Here is a 21921-nt window from a genome sequence, read left to right as displayed (position 1 = left end):
TTTAAATATCTATGTAAACTTTGGATGCATGTCAGTTATATATATATATATATGTGTGTGTGTGTGTGTGTGTGTGTGTGTGTGTGTGCGTGTGTGTGAGTATATATATATATCTATATATATACACACACACACACTTATATACATGTGTGTATGTGTGTATTTTTATAGCTAGATATACGTACTTGTGTATGTGTGCATATATGTGTATTTTTATATTTATATATACGTATTATTGTATGTATGTATGCATGTATATGTATATATATAAATATGTGTGTGTGTGTATATATATATATATATATATATATTATATAGATATATATATATATATGAACACACACACACATATATATACATATATATATATGTATATATATGTGTGTGTATGTGTGTGTGTGCGTGTGTGTGTGTATATGCGTGTGTGTATATGCGTGTGCGTGTGTGTGCGAAATGTGTTTGTTTGTAACTGGTATATTTCTAACAAATACAAAATTTCAGATTGCTAGAGACGTACACTCTTGCGTATACGCACCGAATTTGAGAGGGTCAGTTAAACATATTGATGTATACTTAATACGGAATAGAAAGAAAGAAACACGGCGGTGAACTGGAAATGCGAAAGACTGAATTTACGTACTTGTTTTTGAGTGTCCCTTTGTTCACATCGTGTGCGTGTGTGCTCCTGTGTGAGTGCGTGTGTGTGTGTGTAACTGTGTTTGCGTTAGATATAGATGTAGATCCATATATATCTACACCACACACACATTTATGTATATGTGTATATATATATCTATATATGCATAATACAACTATAATATATATATATATATAATATATATATATATATATATATATATATATATGTACATATATGCATAAGGAGGGGGGCGTGCGTGTACGTGCATAGAAAGAAAGAATCTACGCACTGCGCACATGTTGTTCCTATATATATATATATATATATATATAAGATATATCAAGTTTTTGTTCAACGATTTATGTAAATGCGGTTCTAATATTTGCGTGGCCTGATTTCTATTAGATGAAATATTATAGAGTATGTGATGCTGAATGAAAATACATATGCTAATATCCGAGAATTAAATATATTTAGGTAATTGGCTTAGAGTATCGTGTGGATGTTGAACGCCTAATATTATTATTGAAAATGGTGGCGGGCATCAATCTACATTAAGGTTTCTGTTTACACTGGTTGATCTTATATTTCATGTATCCAATAATTATTATAATGGAGACCATTTTCTTTTCGGTATATCTTTGGACTCATATCACTGAAATGTCACATGGATAGCAGGTTTGAAAATAGAGACTGGACAAGTGATTTCAATCTGGAGTTCAGTGGTTCGCACCAGGGGTCCATATGGCCCCGTGAGGGTTCCTATAAGATTTGGAGTAGGAGTCCCATGCAACAAAATATTAAATTGGAGATTTACAATAGTATTTTACGTGTCCTTGAAAATTTTTTTTGCTTTTGATGCATTTGTATGTATTGCAAAAAAATCAGCTAGGTTTCTTTCTCTGTGTGAAAAGCAAAATAGAAATTTTGAAAGAAGTTTGTATAAAACTAGTTTTTAAACATCGAATGGTTATGGGGATCCACCAAAATAAAACAGTAAAGGGGTCTATAGATAAAACATTTGAGAGAATCCCTACTTTAGTTGATACTAATTAACGTGTCTTATGTTGCGCAAGATAAAAGCAGAGGAATACACGTTAAACTGATTATTTTTATAAATAATAAAAAGCTGTATTTGTGAATAAAACTTTGAAAATCGCGGAGCAATTTTAGTTACCGGATGGTTGGTCTTGGGGAACTAACTGTACACGGTCACAACTTGCCAATTCTTATTTTCGTATGATTTAATGGTACTATTTTAATATATTTTCTTAAAGTTAATATATTTGTTCAGGCCCTGCATTGCGTCATCACAGATATTTGAGTATGCACAAGGTTATAATATTTAAAAGGCTATAGTAATTATGACACATTATATAACTAGTTTTTATTTTATCTTTTCGAAAAATAAGCATATCTTAGGAGATGAGGAAAACTTTAATCCACAAACGATAAGGACACAGGTATTGAAATAAGTGTCAGTCTGCCATCTTTTCCTACACTTGAAACCGTGTGATGACAGTTTTCTGCCAATCGGGATGAGCATCTCATTTTCATAAAAAAAATACACATCATTTACATTATTGTATGCCTGTCTGTTTGTGTTTGTCTGTTATATCTTACCTGTGTGTCTGTGTGTGTGTGTGTGTGTGTGTGTGTGTGTGTGTGTGTTTGTGTGTGTATTTATATATAAACAATCTATAAGAGCTTTTCTCAACTAAGATATTTTCCAGTGAGCACTTACGAGGATAACAGTTCATAGACTTACAGTACAAATCGAGTTCACTACATGATATGCGTGTTTATAGCACCAGTTATCGATTATCCGAAACAGCTGTAAAAGAAGAAAAGATTATATCATATTATTTATTACTCAACTACCCATGGGAACACAGTCCTTACGCCTACTATTGTTTGCCTGTTTTATCGACGTATATATATATATATATATACATTTATTTGTTTCAATCATTTGACTGCAGCCATGCTAGAGCACCGCCTTATACACACACACACACACACACACACATATATAATATATAGATATATATATAATATATATATATATATATATATATATATATATATATATTATATATATATATATATATACGAGGTAGTATCAAAACGTTCCCGGACTAGTTCTATAGCGCACCAACAGATGGCAGTACACTGTCGCGTTGACAGTGAGAGCTATCTATGATCTTCCTGAGGCAGTAATCAGCTGCATATATATGCTGCAACAGTCTTGATTTCAATTTCCACAATATATCATATCTTACTAGAATTCGTAGCAAAAATACACCACTTTAATTTCGTTTAGAAGAAAAGACCAAACGCGTTTAGAAGGTAAATGGACCTAGGAACGCTACTACTTCAAAATAAACAGAAAGATAGAATATGCAAAGAGAAATAATCTTTAAAAAATTCAATTTCATAATAACTCATTCCTGTCTTCTGTGTAGAATATTCGAAGTGAAAGTTGTTCCGTATATATGCATATTCAAATACTGTAAGGACGAGATGGACGCTTCATTTTTATGCTGTTGCCGCATTATGTCGTACGCGAATGAGAGGATTTGCAACCCCAACGTAGAATTTTTTATGTAATACATGTCCTTGAGGTAGTAGTTGTGCGCGGCTGAAGGCCACAGACACACATTATGCATTGTTATAAGTCCGTCTAATAAAGGCCCGAAACATATGTACCGCTGAATCCTTGGCACCATGTTTTTATTTTGATTAATTTACTCCACCACCTACACCACCAAACGGTATATACAGGTGCTTACAATTATCAAGTACTCACCCTGAATTTCTGTACCCAACTCACTATATATATATATATATATATATATATATGTGTGTGTGTGTGTATGTGTGTGTGTGTGTGTGTTTGTGTTTGCATGTGACCTTCCAGTAATATTTAGTTTCTTTTCCTTGTACAAAGCTCTTAATTCATTGTACTTTCGTCATATTAGAGGGAGCTGAAAAATTTTTAAAAATGAACCACGTAATCAGTTTGCTCATCATCTGTGCTAAGATGAAATTATGACTTTAATTTTTGTACTTTATTCATTAACGGGTTGAAAGAAGAATTTCATTTTGTAGGGGTGTTTAATTATCTGATTTCTATTCTATGGGAGCTATTTTTATGAACTCTTAACACAATGAAGTTCGCGATAAGCACTGTTTCTTATTCTTGATATTTACATTTAGTCATCTTTAACACTTACGCCTTTGAGAAAGGACACGTTTAATAAGCCTGTTCGGAAATGCACTGCACATAAGATAAACACATGATAGTCACGGCAGGAATACGAATCATCAAAGAACTGCAGGGCCATTGCAGTTGACCTCGAGCCAAACTGCTCCAAAAAGAATTCACAATAAAACATTAACTGGGCACAAAGGTAGCTATAAAAATATTTCAATCAAATTATATTACAGACTCGCAGAGAACATATATGGTTCAACGTTAAAATTTGTTCGTTTCTCTTTATCTGTTTCTCGCTCATTCGTTCCCTAAATATTGTACTTACGAATACCTCTTGTGCGTGTGGGTGTCTGCTGGTGTGTGCGTGTGTGTGCGCGCGCGAGTGTGTGTGTGTGTGTGTGTGTGTGTGTGTGTGTGTGTGCGTGCGTGTGTGTGTGTGTGCGTGCATGTGTGTATTCTCCACCATGCAAAATCGCAGCCTAACGTCGAATACACAACGCGCATACGTTAAGTGTGTGTGGTTTACAATATATATATATCTATATATATTAGCCACTACACACATCTTTTTCTCTCCTTGTTTTTTTTTCTGTGTCCCTTTCTGTAGAAGAATGTAGGCTCGAAACGTATAAGACTTTTTCTATTCCCGAACGTTATCTGTTTGTTTTGCACACCACTTGCCTTCGTCTTTTGTTTTTTTTCGTAAACTCTCCCTATGTATAATAATAATATATATATATATATAGATATATATCTATATATATATATATATATATATATATGTATGTATGTATGTATGTATGTATGTATGTATGTATGTATGTATGTATGTACGTTTGTATATATGCGCGTATATGTGCGTATATCTGTGCATGTGCGGGTTCGTGTGCATGCGTGTGTATATGTGTGTTTAGATATACATAACGGTCAGATTCAAAACAATAAGTATTTCATCATTCGACCAAATAAACTACCAGTCTCATTGAATTTGAGAGTAAACATAATTTTCAAGCAAATCAAAATGACTGAGTGCAATCAGCTGGACATTTCAATTCCGGTTACAATCAATCCGACGTTCTGCCACACAGTTTTTGTCTAGTCCACTACACTCACAAGGCATGTAGTCGAACCAAGACTATTCGCAATAATACTAATATGCTAAACACCATAATCGGGGCCAGAGAATCACGTTTGGGATGCGAACTTCTAAACCGTTCTATTTTAGTCATCTACATATACATGAAAGTCAGTGACCTGGCAGAATCGCTCCAGCATAGCGAAAATATTCTTTATGTTATAAAACCAAATCCCGTCGAGTTCCACTTTGCCATTTATCTATTAAACGTCGATAAAGTAAGTAATAGTCGAGCACTAATGTCAATTTAATTGACTTTTCCCTCAAAATTACTGTTGTTGAGCCAACATTTGAAAAGTTATTACATATATATATATATATATATATATATGAACAATTTTAAATGCTGTTGGAGTTTTCTCATAAGGTATTGGAATTTTACATATATAGCATTCTGCCTAAATAATGGATCTACATATTCAATATCCCTACATATCTCACATCTATTTTCTTTCCTCCACCTCACTCTCTATTTTGTATCCCATCTAAATTAATTATTACTTAACCATCCTCTCACACCCTCTCCGATGAAAGGATATAATTAATAAATATCCTGGAAACAGCAATAATATCTTCTATCAATAAATGTTCTAATATCTACACAGCCTTGGTTTTTTATCTCATTATGCTAAAAATCTTATATATATATATATATATATCTTATATATATATATATCTTATATATATATATATATATATATTATATATATATATATATATATATATATATATATATAAATATTAGGGAATAAATCCAATTTTACAGGGAAAAAATCAGATTTAGGATTAAATCGATTTTATAGTAAAATATTATAAAATATTATTCGAGACAAAACCACTATTTTGCAAAACAAACAGGAAAGACTTAATCAATACATAAATTTTAATAAATAGTCAAAATATTTTTTGACTATTTATTAAAATTTATGTATTGATTAAGTCTTTCCTTGTTTGTTTTGCAAAATAGTGGTTTTGTCTCGAATAATATTTTATATATATATATATATATATATCACCGAAGTTAACTGACATCGAGGCTAGTTATTACTCAAATGGGAGACTTCTATGGATACCTAGGTCTTGTAAGCATCCCACACTAATAGGCACAGGCGTAGCTGTGTAGTATAAGTTTACTTCCCAACCACGTGGTTCAGGGTTGAATCCCACTGCGTGGCACATTCAGCTATTGTCTCCCAAGAGAGCATGGGGCCTTGATTCGGTAGACGAAAACTATAAAAATCATGTCGCATATCTGTGTGTGTGTATCTGTCTGTGTCTGTCTGAGTGTGTTTGTCTGTGTATTTGTGTTTGTATGTGTGAGTATGTGCTCGTGCATTTATTTGTGTCTGTCTTTGTCCCAACATCACCGCATGGCAACTGGTGTTGGCATGTTTTCAACCCTGTAACATAGCGGCTCTGCAAAAGAGACCGTTAGAATAAGTATTAGACTTTAAAAAATAAGTCCTGGAGTCGATCTGTTTGACTAAAATCATGCAAAGTGATACATATAATATATGTAATATAGTTAGAATTTACAGAAAACCAAAAGACGAATACAGGTGTATAAACAACAAACAGGTGTATTAGTTTAACGTTCGGGAAAGTGAGAAAGTCTTTTAAGTTTCGTGCCTACGCTCTTCAACAGAAAGGACCACGATGAAATAAACAGAAAGAGAATAAAAACGAAGCTTTAAGGGCTAGCGCTCAATCATGGCGGCTGGCTCGACAGAGGTGGTTAGATAGGGGAGCTAGGGAGAAGAGGAGATAATAAAGCACTGGTTGTCCTAAAACGAAGGTGCATGTGCGTGTGTATGTGAGAGAGTGTGTGTGTGGATAGGGGCTGGTGACCTTGACGTGTGGATGTGTGCGTGTGTGTGTGCGTCAGTAATGTGTGGGTATGTAATGTCGATGTGGGTGCAGGGAAGTAGTGTGATGTTGTGTGGTGTGGCAGTGTTTGGGGTCTAGGGATATGAGCGTGGGGTGTGGGTTTGCGGTGAGGATGAGGGGATAGGGTGGGGTATGTTGGAGTGGGGTGTGTGCGGGTAGGTGGGGTGGGGTGAGATGGTGCGATTTGGATGTGTAGGGGTGAGGTGTTCATGGAGGGATAACGATGAAGGGAGAGGTGGGTAGGAATGGAGACATGAAGTAGGTCTCAGGCCAAGAGAGGAGAGGAGGGGTGGGTAGAGAGAGAGAGAGGCGCATTAAAAAAGATATTACATATACATGCACACATATAAGCACAGATGTGGCTGTGTGGTAAATAGCTTGCTTCCAAACTACAAAGTTCCCAGTCAGTCCCACTGCGTTGCGCCTTGGGTGAGCCTCTTCTACTCTTGCTTCTGGCCAACCACGGCCTGGTGAGTGGATTTGTAGACGGAAACTGAAAGAAGACCGTAGAACATATATATTATATATATATATATGTGTGTGTGTTGTGTGCGAATGTGAGCGTATGGGTGTGTGTGTGTCCTCCAGTACCTCTTGACAACCTAGCGGTTCAGCAAACATGTGGGATAAAATAAGTACCGGCGTAACAAAAAAATAAATACTGGGGGGCTGTTAATTCGACTAATAACAAATCCTTCAAGGAGGTACCCCAGTATGACTGAAAAGATAAAAAAATAAAAGATATGCATGTATGTTAGTAAATGCGTATATATGTATTATACAGTGAATTATTTCTTTCATTTCTTTCTACCAACTTCTATACATGTACACACATATATATTATGGATATGATTTACAATCCACATATGAAGAAAATATTGACATGATATTAAGTACAAGACACAACATGAGTTGAAAGCGGGAGACAGTTTGTTGACAAACAGCAAAGTGATATATATTTTTTTAAATTATTTAATAGTCTCCTTTATATTAGATAAACAATTCCAAAACTGTACACACTGTATGCTTGAGTGGCTAACTACATACTGTAAAAGTAAATAAACACAAATAGACGAACACAAACATGCACATGAATGTAGAAAGTATATGTGTACGTGTGTGTATGTGTGTGTGAGAGAGAGAGACAGAGAGAGAGAGAGAGTATCTGTCATGTATATATATATGGATATATTTTTACATATATTTATATATAATATAATATGATATAGAATATATGCATATATAGACAGAAGGGCGACAGAGCGAGATATAGAAGCAACTCTACAAAGCTTCCACCTGTATGTTTGTAATTACGCATTTCGTATAGCCTAACTTGTGTATTATGATACTGTATAACTTAAGCAGATGCGTATGTGCATATCTGTTTTTATAGGATACTAGATTTTGGTATACATATACATACATACATATATACATACATGCGTATTTCGTCTGCCGTTACGTTCTGAGTTCAAATTTCGCCGAGGTCGACTTAGCCTTTCATCCTTTCGGCGTCGATTGAATAAGTATCAGTTACGCACTGGGGTTGATGTAATCGACTTAATCCGTTTGTGTGTCCTTGTTTGTTCTCTCTGTGTTTCGCCCCTTGTGGGTAGTAAAGAAATATATATATATATATGTATATATATATATCATATTTAAAACATACATAATATTGTATGGTATATAATATAAATATAAATGCATAGATAATATTAAATGTGTGTTATATAGCATATAGGCGTGGCTATGTAGTAAAGGGTTGCTTCCCAACCATATGGTTCCGTGTTCAGTTCCATTGCGTAGCACCTTAGGCAAGTGTATTTGGCAATAAGCATCGAGCCGAGCAAAGCCTTGAGAGTGACTTTGGTAGCCGGAAACTGAAAGACGCCCGTCGTATATATGTATGTGTATGTGTGTATGTGTGTGTGGGGGGGGGGGTGCGTGCGTGCGTGTGTATGTGTATCGATGTGAGTGGGGGTTGTATGTCCTTGCGTTTGTGTTTGACACATCATCACTGCTTGGCAATCGATGTTGCAGTGTTTACGTCTTCATAACTTAGAAGTTTCGCCAAGAGACCGAAAAAATAAGTGCCAGACGTATAATGTATTTGCATTATTCTTTTATTCTTTTGTTCGTTTCAGTTATTTGACTGCGGCCATGCTGAAGCACTGCCTTTAGTCGAGCAAATCCCCCAGGACTTATTCTTTGTAAGCCTAGTCTATCGGTGTCTTTTGTTGAACCGCTATTCATTCGACTAAAATATCTTCAAAGCGGTGCTCCGAGATGGCTGCAGTCTAATGACTGAAGCAAGTAAAAGATAAAAGATATTTATATAATATCTGTGCATGTGTGTGTTTGTACTTCGTAAGTTTGGGAGTGGTTCTACCTGTGGTTGTGCGTCTGGCTGAGTTGCTACTTAGAAACCTACTGTGTCACTATGCATATATATTGTATAAACTTAATAGGTGTAGGAACAACCTACATATAGTCACATTAGTTACGTTTGATCACAAACTGTCTCCTAATGTCATACGCTTTGTAAATCGATTCGCTAAATCTCTGCAAGAGATTTTAAATGATAATCCGATTAAACTTCTCTCATTTATCATATATTGTAATTTGTCAGTGTCTAATCATATCAATAGGATATTTCTGTCTTTCAGTATGTAACGCTACACTCATGATTTACTCGCTTCGTCTTACAAACTCCCTCTTCGCACGTACACATATCCATCTTCTTCACTCACCCGTCGTCTGATGCGAAGTATGGGAAGGCATTGTGATAGACCAGTGCATTGACTGACTTGGGTAGAATAATATGCTTAAAAGGCATCAATAAATTTCATCATCTTTCAGCAATTTGTTACCCGTACGAGACAATCTTTTCTTTACAATGCAATACTTATATATCGCCGTGATCACCGTGATCGACAAAGCTATCAGATGTTACTACACATCGCTGGTCACAATGCGTTTCGCATTGTTTTAGCCTTCAAATGACGCCACCCCCCGCTGACTAAGCAAGCAGGCCAGCAATACTTATACATATATATATATATATATATATATATATATATATTATATATATATATATATATATAATATATATATATATATATATATATATAATATATATATATATGTATGTGTGTGTGTGTGTGTGTGTGTGTGTGTGTGTGTGTGTGTGTGTGTGTGTTGTGTGTGTGTGTGTGTTTGTGTAGGAAATAGTAAGGAGAAATGAGCACGCAAACATCTGTTACCAGGATAAAGGACTGAAATCAAAAATTTATATATCATTGTTTTAAGAGAGACGTTAGAAATAAGTATATCTTAAGAAATAAAGGAGTTAGACTGTGTCCAGATAGTCTCTTACAGCTGTTTCATAAATAGTAGCACATATGTTGCACTTCTCAGCGAATGAAGGTAAGATGTCAATATATTACCGGATTATTCTAGCTTCAGAGAGAAATAATGATGCATGTATATGTGTGTAGGTATATATATAAGAATCGCCTAGGGTGATGTTTCTATTCAATGAGTTTCGTTACTTTTCATTGCTCCAGGTCATGTACCTCTAAATACGTAAGCCTGAGACGGGCTGAGCTTCCGTTCATTGGAAATATTGGCCTACCTACCTAGCCAGCGGGGTGAAGTCATTTAAAATCAAAAAGAATGCAGAAAGCATTGTGACCAGCTATGTACAATATTCCATCGATACTATGCTATATATATATATATATATATATATATATATATATATATATAATATATATATAGATAGATAGATATTTATAGACAAACATACACACATACAGACATTCGTATATATATATATATATATATATATATATATATATATATATATATATATATGTATATTCTTTTACTTGTTTCAGTCATTTGACTGCAGCCATACAGAAGCGCCGCCTTTTGTCGAGCAAATCGGCCTCAGGACTTATTCTTTGTAAGCCTAAAGTTATTCTATCGGTCTTTATTGTCGAACCGCTATTTTATGGGTACGTAAACGCATCAGTATCGGTTGTCAAGCGATGTTAGGTGGACAAACATAGACGCACAGACATATACACGCACTCATATATATATATATATATATATGATGGGCTTTTTTCGCTTTCTGTCTACCAAATCCACAAATTCACTCACTATAGGCTATAGTAGAAGACACTTACCCCACGGTTATATTTTTCGGTTATTTTTTCGTTTTCAGAAGTTTTAGTTGAGTGTATCGACCTCAGTATTGTTTTAGTTGATTTTCAACCAGCGCTTGAAGTGGAGCCAGGAATGTCGTTCGACATGCTACAAATAAGAGTTAAATCTCTTGAAATTTTTACCACACCTCTCGGTTATAGTTTTTGGTTCTTCCTAATTTTTTTTCTAAAATTATTTTTACTTGTTTCAGTCACTGGACTGCGGCCATGCTGGGGCACCGTCTTCAAGAATTTTTAGCCATATGTATCGACCCCAGTATTTTTTGTTATGTGATTTTCAACCAGCACATAAAATGAAGCCTAGAAAGTCTCTCCACATGCTAGAAATAACATCTAAACATTAGAACTCTTTTTATAATTTCAGGTAAACAAAAACGGAAATCTCCTTTGTAAGAAAAAAAATATTTTCCAAAATTCCAATTTTTACGTAAACAAAATATATTCAATTGAAAAACGGTGTCAAAACATCTATGTCCCTCACAGTGGTATGTTTCAGATGGATCCTCGTTTCTAGAACAATTTGAAAGTATGAAATTGAAAATAATTCAATCTTAACATCAGTAATAGAATAACAGAACACAAGACACTTTACTACTCAATGTACTTATTGTCTGAATTCTAACAAAAGGGAAAACATTTACTTCAAGAAATGTGTGGAGACATAAATACAATAAGAAGTGCGCTTGAATGACTGTATATACACACATAAAATGAAAGTAAATATAACACACGTCTCTGGAATGTTTTATCTTCCCAAAAACCAGAATTTGTCATTTTTATGAAGAAACATCCATCACCCTATTTAGACAAATAATAATAAGTACGTTTGAATGAATAGCCTCCTGTTACACTTTCAACGGCCGGAGAAAGTTCGAAATGTCAACTTATGCTCATTAATCTGTAAGCGCTGAGAGAAGAAAACAAAAGTCATTTAAAAAATACTTTAAAATGTGGATGTTTCTGCGAGGAAAAATTTTTCAAGGTAGTGCCCCAGCATGGCTGCAATCCAATGACAAGTAAAAAAGATTTTAGAAAATATAAAAAACCGAGGAGGTTATAAAAATTTCAAGAAATTTGGCTCTCGTTTCTAGCATGCGGAGATACCTATTTCTTTACTACTCACAAGGGGCTAAACACAGAGAGGACAAACAAGGACAGACAAACGGATTAAGTCGATTATATCGACCCCAGTGCGTAACTGGTACTTATTTAATCGACCCCGAAAGGATGAAAGGCAAAGTCGACCTCGGCGGAACTTGAACTCAGAACGTAGCGGCAGACGAAATACCTATTTCTTTACTGCCCACAAAGGGCTAAACACAGAGAGGACAAACAAGGACAGACAAACGGATTAAGTCGATTATATCGACCCCTGTGCGTAACTGGTACTTATTTAATCGACCCCGAAAGGATGAAAGGCAAAGTCGACCTCGGCGGAATTTGAACTCAGAACATAGCGGCAGACGAAATACTGCTAAGCATTTCGCCCGGCGTGCTAACGTTTCTGCCAGCTCTTCTAGGCTAAACTTCATGCGCTGGTTGAAAATCATTAAAAAATTTCTAGCGTCGTTACATTCGACCAAAAATTCTTCAAAGCCTTGCCCCAGCATGGTACCAGTCTTATAACTGCAACAAGTAAAAATATAAAAAAGAATTATAGTGTCGATGCATTCGACTAAAAAAAATTGGCTGCACTCTAATAACTGTAGCAAGTAAAAAGGAAAAAACAAATAAAAATTGTAAAGTTGAAGATAACCGTGGGACAAGTGTCTTCTACCATAGCATTCTGAGTGGATTTGGTAGACGAAAGAGAAAGAAACCCTTCGTATATATATATATATATATATATATATATATATATATATATATATATATATATATGTGTGTGTGTGTGTGGTGTGTGTGTGTGTATACGTAGCCGCAGTTTAATGACTGAAATAAGTAAACGTTGGGAAAAACGAAAAGAAATCGTAAAATATACCGTGGAGTTTTGTCCACTTTCACACCTTAACTATGGGGCTTTTGTCCTACATACACACTTACACATATATATGCAAGCGTATATACACATGCAAACACTCGCACGCACATAGGGACATACATGTATGCTTACATGCAGACAGAAGCACACGCATAACGCATATATCTATATATATATATATATATATATATAATATATATATATTGTATTTTGGGCTGGTATCTATTTTTGGGCGGGAGGTGGGATAAACACGCTATATATTTGGCCTTCGCTCGTTTATTACTGTTCTTATTCTAACTAATGTCCATTGTCTGAAAATCTTTTGTCAAACATCTGTGGCCTCTTCAGTGACACTTTTCATCTTCGTATGAGCTCTTGCTCCACTTACTCCATTCTGCTTTTCTACGATGTGTATCCTTATGGGAGCATGCGCGCGCGCGCTGTGTGTGTGTGTGTGTGTATGTGTGTGTTTGTGTTTGTGTTTGTGTGTTAGTGTGTCTGTGTGTATGTGTGTCATTGATCTTAGTAGCAGTATGACCTTCCCCTCAGCCCTATCCTCTCCCCCATTTTCGCTGCTGCTATCGTTGTTAATCGTGTTTTTGAAACTGTTGCGGCCGTCTCTAAAGTTAAAGTGTGTGTTTGTGTCTGTATATGGGTTCGCTTATTATGTATTTGTATTCATGCCATTTATATAGTTTTATTTAATTATTTCTTTTTATCTATCTCTATTTGTTATATTTATCACAAGTATGTGACAAATATATTTATTTATTTTATTTGTCTATCTTTATTTCTTATGTGTATCACAGGTATCTGCATATCTATGTATTGTGTGTGTATTACCTTGTTTGTATGTTTCTATTTATTATTATTTGTTCGCTTTCTCTTCTCCTCCCTTCTGTCTTTACTCATGTGGTGTGGTGTAGTAGTGGGTGTTATTGTTCCATTCGTGTTTTTTTGTGAGGTTCGGTCTGTCTACTGCTATGTGTGTAGCCTTTGTGATCTGTCTAAGTGTTGTGTCAGTTCTATACGTCGATAATACTATTAATCGAGCTTCCATGTTCTGCATGAGCATGCTGGTAGATAATTTACAAGCCTTTCTCTTCTTTAAGATCTCGCCAATGTCCACCTCTGCGTTCTCCTATGCTGAGTGCAGTCTCTCCAATGTCTACAACTAGTTACATTGCAGAAACTGCACGTACCATGGAGAAGAGTATAGGTGGTCACTGACGAGAGCCCAAAGACGAGAAAATCTCGTCAGTGCTCTACCAACATGCTCATGCAGAACATGGAGGCTCGATTGATAGCATAGAAGTTAAAGTATTATCGATGAAAAGAACTGGCACGATACTTAGATCACAGAGGCTACACACGTAGCAGTAGACAAACCGAGCTTCAATAGAAAACACGAATGGAACAATAACACTCACGACATGACTAAAGATTGAAGGGATAAGAAGAGAGAAAAAATAATAATAAATAAGACGCAGATACAAACAGCGTAATGCACACAATATAGACAGGCGCGGGAAAATGATGGCAATAACAACAACAACTACCACGATGACAGCACCGCGATGGAACACAAAATCATAGAGTGAACAGGAACTGTACCAAATTTTGGGGACCTAGCACAGCAGTAGCGGCAACGTGGGGAGAGGCTGGGGCTGAGGGAAAGGTCATACTGCTACTAAGAGCAATGACACACGCACAAGCACAGACACACATACACACAACCACGGACACAGAACCATGCGCACATACTGATACACATCATAGAAGAGCAGTAGGAAATGTGTGGAACCAGAGCACACACGAAGACAAAAATTGCCTCTGAATTAGTCACAGATGTGAGACTAAAGATTTTCGGACAATGGACATGAGTTAGAATAAGAACACTAATAAATGAGGGAAGAACAAATAGATAGGCGTGTTTAAATGGCAAACAAAATTACCATTAAGGATAACGTTACTCTTATTTTTTTACTCTTTTAATTGTTTCAGTCATTTGACTGTGGTCATGCTGGAGCACCGCTTTTAGTCGAGCAAATCCACCCCAGGACTTATTCTTTGTACGCCTAGTACTTATTCTATCGGTCTCTTTTGCCGAACCGCTACGTTACGGGGTCGTAAACACACCAGGATCGGTTGTCAAGCGATGTTGGGGGACAAACACAGACACACAAACACACACACACACACACATACACACAGACACAGACACACACACGCACACACACACACACACATATATATATATATATATTATATATATATATATATATATATATATATATATATATACTTATATACGACGGGCTTCATTCAGTTTCTGTCTATCAAGGCTTTGGTCGGCCCGAGGCTATAGTAGAAGATACTTGCCCAAGGTGCCACGCTGTGGGACTGAACCCGGAACCATGTGGTTGGTAGGCGAGGTACTTATCACACAGCCACTCCTAAACCTATATCCATTAATGATAACATTTTATATTTTTGTTAGCAGATGCATCTAAGTTGAACGGAGGAAGGAACAAGCTCTCTTATAAGGAATCCTCGATGTTCACTGACTGCTCACTGAAACCACTCCTCATTCCCGACTTACAGTAGCATGTAGCAGTTCTGAAAACTTTATCTCTATGGAATGATAACTTAGTGGTGCCATCAACTATTATACTAATTAACGCTAGATTCACTGAATTTTCTATATTGGTTCAGTCTAGTATTACCCTTTACCAATTTGAATTCTAAAGTAGTGTAAATAAACTGAAAATTTCAATTTGTTAGTAATATATTTGTTTAAAGCAAACGACTTAAATATTCTTGTTTAAGTTCTCCCTGAAATTGCCCTTAACGTGACAGTTCGTATTGAGAGAAGCTGTCAGGAGGAATAATCTAACAATATACTGGCAGTTTTCCCCTAACACGAACAAGCTACCAAAGATTTATTGTGAAACAAGTACTTTTTCTTTTGATCCAACGCTAGTCTTTATCATGTGTCTTTTATGGTAAATTATCTTCTATTCCGATTTGCACAGAGAAATTAAAGGGACGGAAAGCCGGAAAGCAATTGCACAATATTTTCTTTCGTGCACTGTCGATAATGATGGTTGCAAGGAGTGGAAAATACATTTTTAATATGTATAAATGATCGTCAGTCTTAAGAGAAAAGATGTCAATAAATTTTAATATATGTGTTCTGTCTTCATAAAACTGCAGATTATATCCAGTAGACTTATTTATATGCACATAATAGATTATCCATAAACCAAAACAACCAAATGCATGGGAAATGTAAGGTTTCTGAAAGTAAAATTAGTACTACGCTAACTTTATTTGCATGTGCAATGGGAAAAGCTGATACATTTTACCGAACAAGTAATGGATGCTTCAGGTCAATGTATTCGTTTATATTTTTTCGTCAGTGTTTTTGTTACACGCATTCGGCATATATAATATAATGATAGCAGTCACCATAGCTCATACGTTCACATGAATAAAAAGATAGATAGATGCATAGATACATAACATACACAACTACATAGTTCGATGTGTGTATGTATATATATATATATATATATATATATATATAATATATATATATATATATATATATATATATATATATATACATATACACACACATATATATATATATATATGTGAAATAGAAAGATGAATAATCTTGTAGTAGATTAATCAAAAGTTTCACCGATACCTTAGTAGCAAAAATCACAGCAGTAAACAGCACGGTTGGAGGTACAACCATATGGTGTTGCAACCGTGCGTTGGTGCGGATAATGAAATTAAAACATTATTGGTGAATTGAAGAAATGGAGCTGAACGCAGATTGAACAGAAATCGTTTTATTTCATTCTACACGTGTTTCGAAAGGCACAAATTACCAAAATCCGATTGAATAATGGGACCATATTGTGTCTTTCTCTTCAGGAAGAAAATAGGAAATCCGTTGGAAAAACAAAAACAAACAGAGGCGGAGCAAAAACAAATCGAACTATGCTCCTAAGAGCCCATGGCGAAACTGCTTATCAGTGTATGTTGAGAACCGGTGGCTGAAGAATTTAACGGTCAGGCATCGGTCAATCATGTGGGTGAGGGTGTGTGGGTGTTCTTGTGACCGAGAATAAAGTTCTGACTATTTAAGGATGTTTTATAAGGGGCGAGAAAAAATCTACTTAGAGACGTGTGTGTGTGTATACTGTTCTATATATGTGTGTGTTGGCGTAGGGGTAGAAAACTTTTTTTGTGTACGTGTGTGCGTTTGATCGTTCGGCTGTCAGTGGCTACTGCCGCGAGAACCGTTGGTGGCAGAAAAAAAAAATATATATTATGTTTTATGTGTGTGTGTGTTCATCTAAGCCTGCCTTGTCAAGGAAACCCCCCGCTGTGAAAAAACCAAGCCCCGTTGTCTAACAGGAGTAATTCCCCTTGCAGTGGTTAATCGTAGATATCTTAAAGCTATTTCAGAATTTGTTACCAAGGCTAGGGTGCCCGGTATTATTTATAAACGCTATTTAAAAGCCAGATAAGTGTAACGCCGCCAATGGGGGCATCGAAAAGCCGACTGTAAAAGCCCGTTTACCATCCGGCCTCTGGCAAACAAAATATGGAAGAGTTCGGAGACACAAAGATTTGTTTTTGCTCCGCCTCTGTTCTGTTTTTGTTTTTCCAACGGATTTCCTATTTTCTTCCTGAAGAGAAAGACACAATATGGTCCCATTATTCAATCGGATTTTGGTAATTTGTGCCTTTCGAAACACGTGTAGAATGAAATAAAACGATTTCTGTTCAATCTGCGTTCAGCTCCATTTCTTCAATTCACCAATAATATATATATATAATATATATATATATATATATATAATACATACATATATATATATATATATATATATATATATATATATATATATATAATATATATATATCATATATATACATATATATATATATATATATATATATACATGCATATATAGGCATATATTTTCATTCATAACCAAAAACGATTTGCGCGCGCACACACACACACACACATTATTAAGAAACTTGGATGTTTTAAATTGGGTCATTTTTTTCTAAATAATAAGACATCGATGTATTACACTTAATGTGGATACATCGCGAAAAAGAAATTTATTGCAATAGTAGTTCTGAAATAACATCTCTTATGGCTGTACTATTTTAGAACACAAATATATCACTAGGAAACGAAAATTGCCCAGTAGTCGTGATGAAATAACTAGATGCACATTTCTGCCTCATTGAAGTTGTTGTTAGCATGTCCTCAGACAACCTCATGCTGACACAAAATTCATTGCTATTGGTATGAGAAAACAGCGTATAAATAATCGCTGGTGTTGCAATTAGTCGCCTCACTGGATAACAATCGGGAAAAACATGCGGTAAATGTGCTTTTTCATGATGTATCTATATTAGATATGATATACAGATGGCCATAACGAATCTATGCTTCTAAAATCACAACATCCTCTTCCATAATTATTTCTTAAATAATCACCATTGCTGACAACACAAGCGACTCACGACATTCTCAAATTCTCAAATTCACACGAGGGTGTGATGAAAATTTCCTGACTATAAAGGTATCCCGAAAGACCTTGTTGGAGACTCAACCGTCTTTGTTTTTTACGAAGCTTAGAAAAACTGAAGGACCGCTGCAATCGGTATGTGGATCTAAGAGGGGGCTATGTTGAATACAATCATTAGTAACTGATCCTCCTGTATTGTCCTTTACCAAAGTCAGGAACTTTTCAGCACCTCTATTACCAAAATAGAACAGAAGCATATAAAATGATCATCTTATTACCCATCACAACGTAAACGTAAATGAAAAAAGAACTAGCACCCCAACTAAAATTAGAAAAACCAAACTGTACGTAACTTTTAGGATCTAGAGAACGTATCAAATACAATGCTAAATGCATGTTAATTTTCCGCTCAAAATGTAAACTTGGATTCTTCAGGAAATATATTCAAGCTGGGATTAGTTTTAGAAATAAAATTAGCATGAAGGTAACAGAATATAACTTAAAGAACGTATTCGGCTTTTATACCGACAAATATAAACTACTGGTTTCGTTTATTCCATTTTTCTCTTTTTTTTTTTTTTTCGATTGGTCGAATGATTTTATTAGAACATTTAAATAGAAAGACACGAGGAAGAAAAGAGATAAGAAAAGTATAGAAAGAAAAGGAAAAAGTGGGTAGGGATAAAACAGCGGTAGAACAAGGGAGGTCCGAGGTGCCACGTACACCAAGAACGATTGGTGTCTTCAGCCAATCCCCGTAGTCATGACCGCGATGGCGTTGCCGCGGAGAACAGCCAGCGATAATCGCTGCAGTAACCACTCCACTTCGTGGGGCTCATTTCTCTGATGGGAAGAGTTATATAATCCCTGTCTATTTTTTCCGATTTTGATAGAGAAATAGGAAAGATAGATTGATAGCATATGTTAGGTTGTGTGTCTTCTAGCAAAAAAAACCTTACATGCAATGAGAGAAAATGCCTCAAAACTAATAGACAAAACTGAGCATTTAGAATTATAGAAAATCATTCAAAGAATTTAGGTGTAATTTAACGCGAATATATATATCTACAAGCTTCAAAGACGTAGTAGGAATTATCATTACATTTGAAATCAGAAACTCAGAAACTTAAAAATGGTTATATATTTTCAACAGACTTTGTTTTCTCCATTTTCAGGCATTATTACCATCAATCCCGAAGTGCAAACATCTAAATCATTGACAATTCTTTACAGCTTTACAAATTTCACTTCTGAAATTTCAAGCATGCCATCAAACATTTTAGTGCTTACATTAATTATTTTACATGTGACATAATACTGTATGAACTCGTGTTCTCTTTTTATTATTTTTTTTTTAAATTCCTATTTTTGTTCTTTATGTCATTCAAGTTTAATGTGTGCAAACAAATAAATGACGATTCATTGTTGTTTCCGATTTAAACAATTCTTTCTTCTTTTCCTGTTGTTTCATATCAGTGTTGCTATCGAAACTAATCAACTAATAGCCATAATTTTGATACGTAACGTTGTGTTAGGTTTCAAATTCTGATATCGATTAGGAAAGAGATGAAACATACTATGTATCATCATCACCATCATCATCATCATCATCATCATCATCATCATCATTATCAATAGCAATGGTATATTCTTCGCCATTGTTTGTCTTCATTATCATCGTCATCGTCGTCGTTGTCGTTATCATCATCATTATCTCTTTCCTTAATCTCTCCCCCTCTCCCGCTTCTCCTTTTGATCATTAGCATCTTCAACATAAATGAAACTGCTGCTGCTTTTGCGTTTTCTGATTTGTCTAGATATATTAGTTACTGTAAAGTAATCCGCCTCTTTGTCCAATTCTTGTTCCTTTTCTCATGAACACAATAACCATCATCATTGTCATCGTCGCCACTATCGTTGTCAATAACGACTACAGCAGCAGCAGCAGGATTATAAACATACTTTGCTATGGTAGAGTTTGGCTTCATAATAATTATTTCTATTATAAGTACAAGTCCTGAAAATCAGAGGGAGCCAGTCGATTACTTCGAACCCAGTGCTCATCTGAAACTTATTTCATCGACCCTGAAAAAATGTAAGACAAAGTCGACCTCGAGGTCATTTGAACTCAGAAAGTAAGGCGCCGAAACAAATGCTGCAAAAAATCTTATCCAGATCGATAACATTCTGCCAGTACACCACCTTTTTGGTTTCATAAATAATGGCTTGAAATGTTGTCACAGGAGCAGCAGCTTTTGATGAGAAGGGGAATTCGGTCACATCGAATCCCAGTACTTGTTTTATCGACTCTGAAACGATAAAAGGTAAAGTCAACCTCGACGAATTTGAACACAGAACATAGAGACAGGCGAAATACTGCGAAGCATTTTGTCAGGAGTGCTAACGATTGTGCCAGCTCGCTGTCTGTTTTTGACATCATATGCTAAGCTTGAATCTCCTTATCCTCATCGACTTTGTGGAAGTAAACGTTCAACTCCTCTTTGACTAGTTTTACTAACTAACAATGATTCGACTGAAGTGGAATGGTGTTACAAATGTAAGCATGAAACATAAAACACATATAGTAACATAAGTATATTAAATATACTGGGACAAGAAATGCTAATGAATTAAAACTCTGGGGAGAAACAGACCCAGAAAATAGATTGTATAAAAATCAATATATATGTGTGCGTTCGCATGCGCGTGCGTATAGGCGTGTGCGTAGATAGATAGGCAGCTACGTTTGTGTTTACACACGCGATAGAAGCATGTATTTATTCAATCCAAGTAGTGTTTATTCGTTTATTGGAAGGTGGAGAATATTTCTGTCGCTACTCTGGTGCTTGTGGATACTGTTTATTTCATTTGTTATTAAGATTGGCATTAAAATGAAAGTAGAGACGAAAGGAAACGACATCTTTTAATAAAGAAATGCACACACACACACTCACACACACACACTCTCACACACTCACTCACTCACATACATACCCACTCGCATACCCACAGGCATACCTCCAACCACACACACACGTACCCACAAGCAAACCCTCACACACACAAACAACCAAACACACATACCCACTCGCATACTCACAGGCATACATACATCCAAACACACAGAGACAAGTCCACCCTCACACTCAGCTGCACACATACACGAAGATACATATATACGTGAAAAGGTGTGTGTTTGTATATGGTTTATAGATACATTTTTGGTTAAAAAATACATGTTTGACTCCATTCTACGCCC

The sequence above is a fragment of the Octopus sinensis genome, linkage group LG1 (genome assembly GCF_006345805.1).
Source record: "Octopus sinensis linkage group LG1, ASM634580v1, whole genome shotgun sequence".
Classification (NCBI taxonomy): Eukaryota; Metazoa; Mollusca; class Cephalopoda; order Octopoda; family Octopodidae; genus Octopus; species Octopus sinensis.
This window is presented reverse-complemented; position numbering follows the sequence as displayed.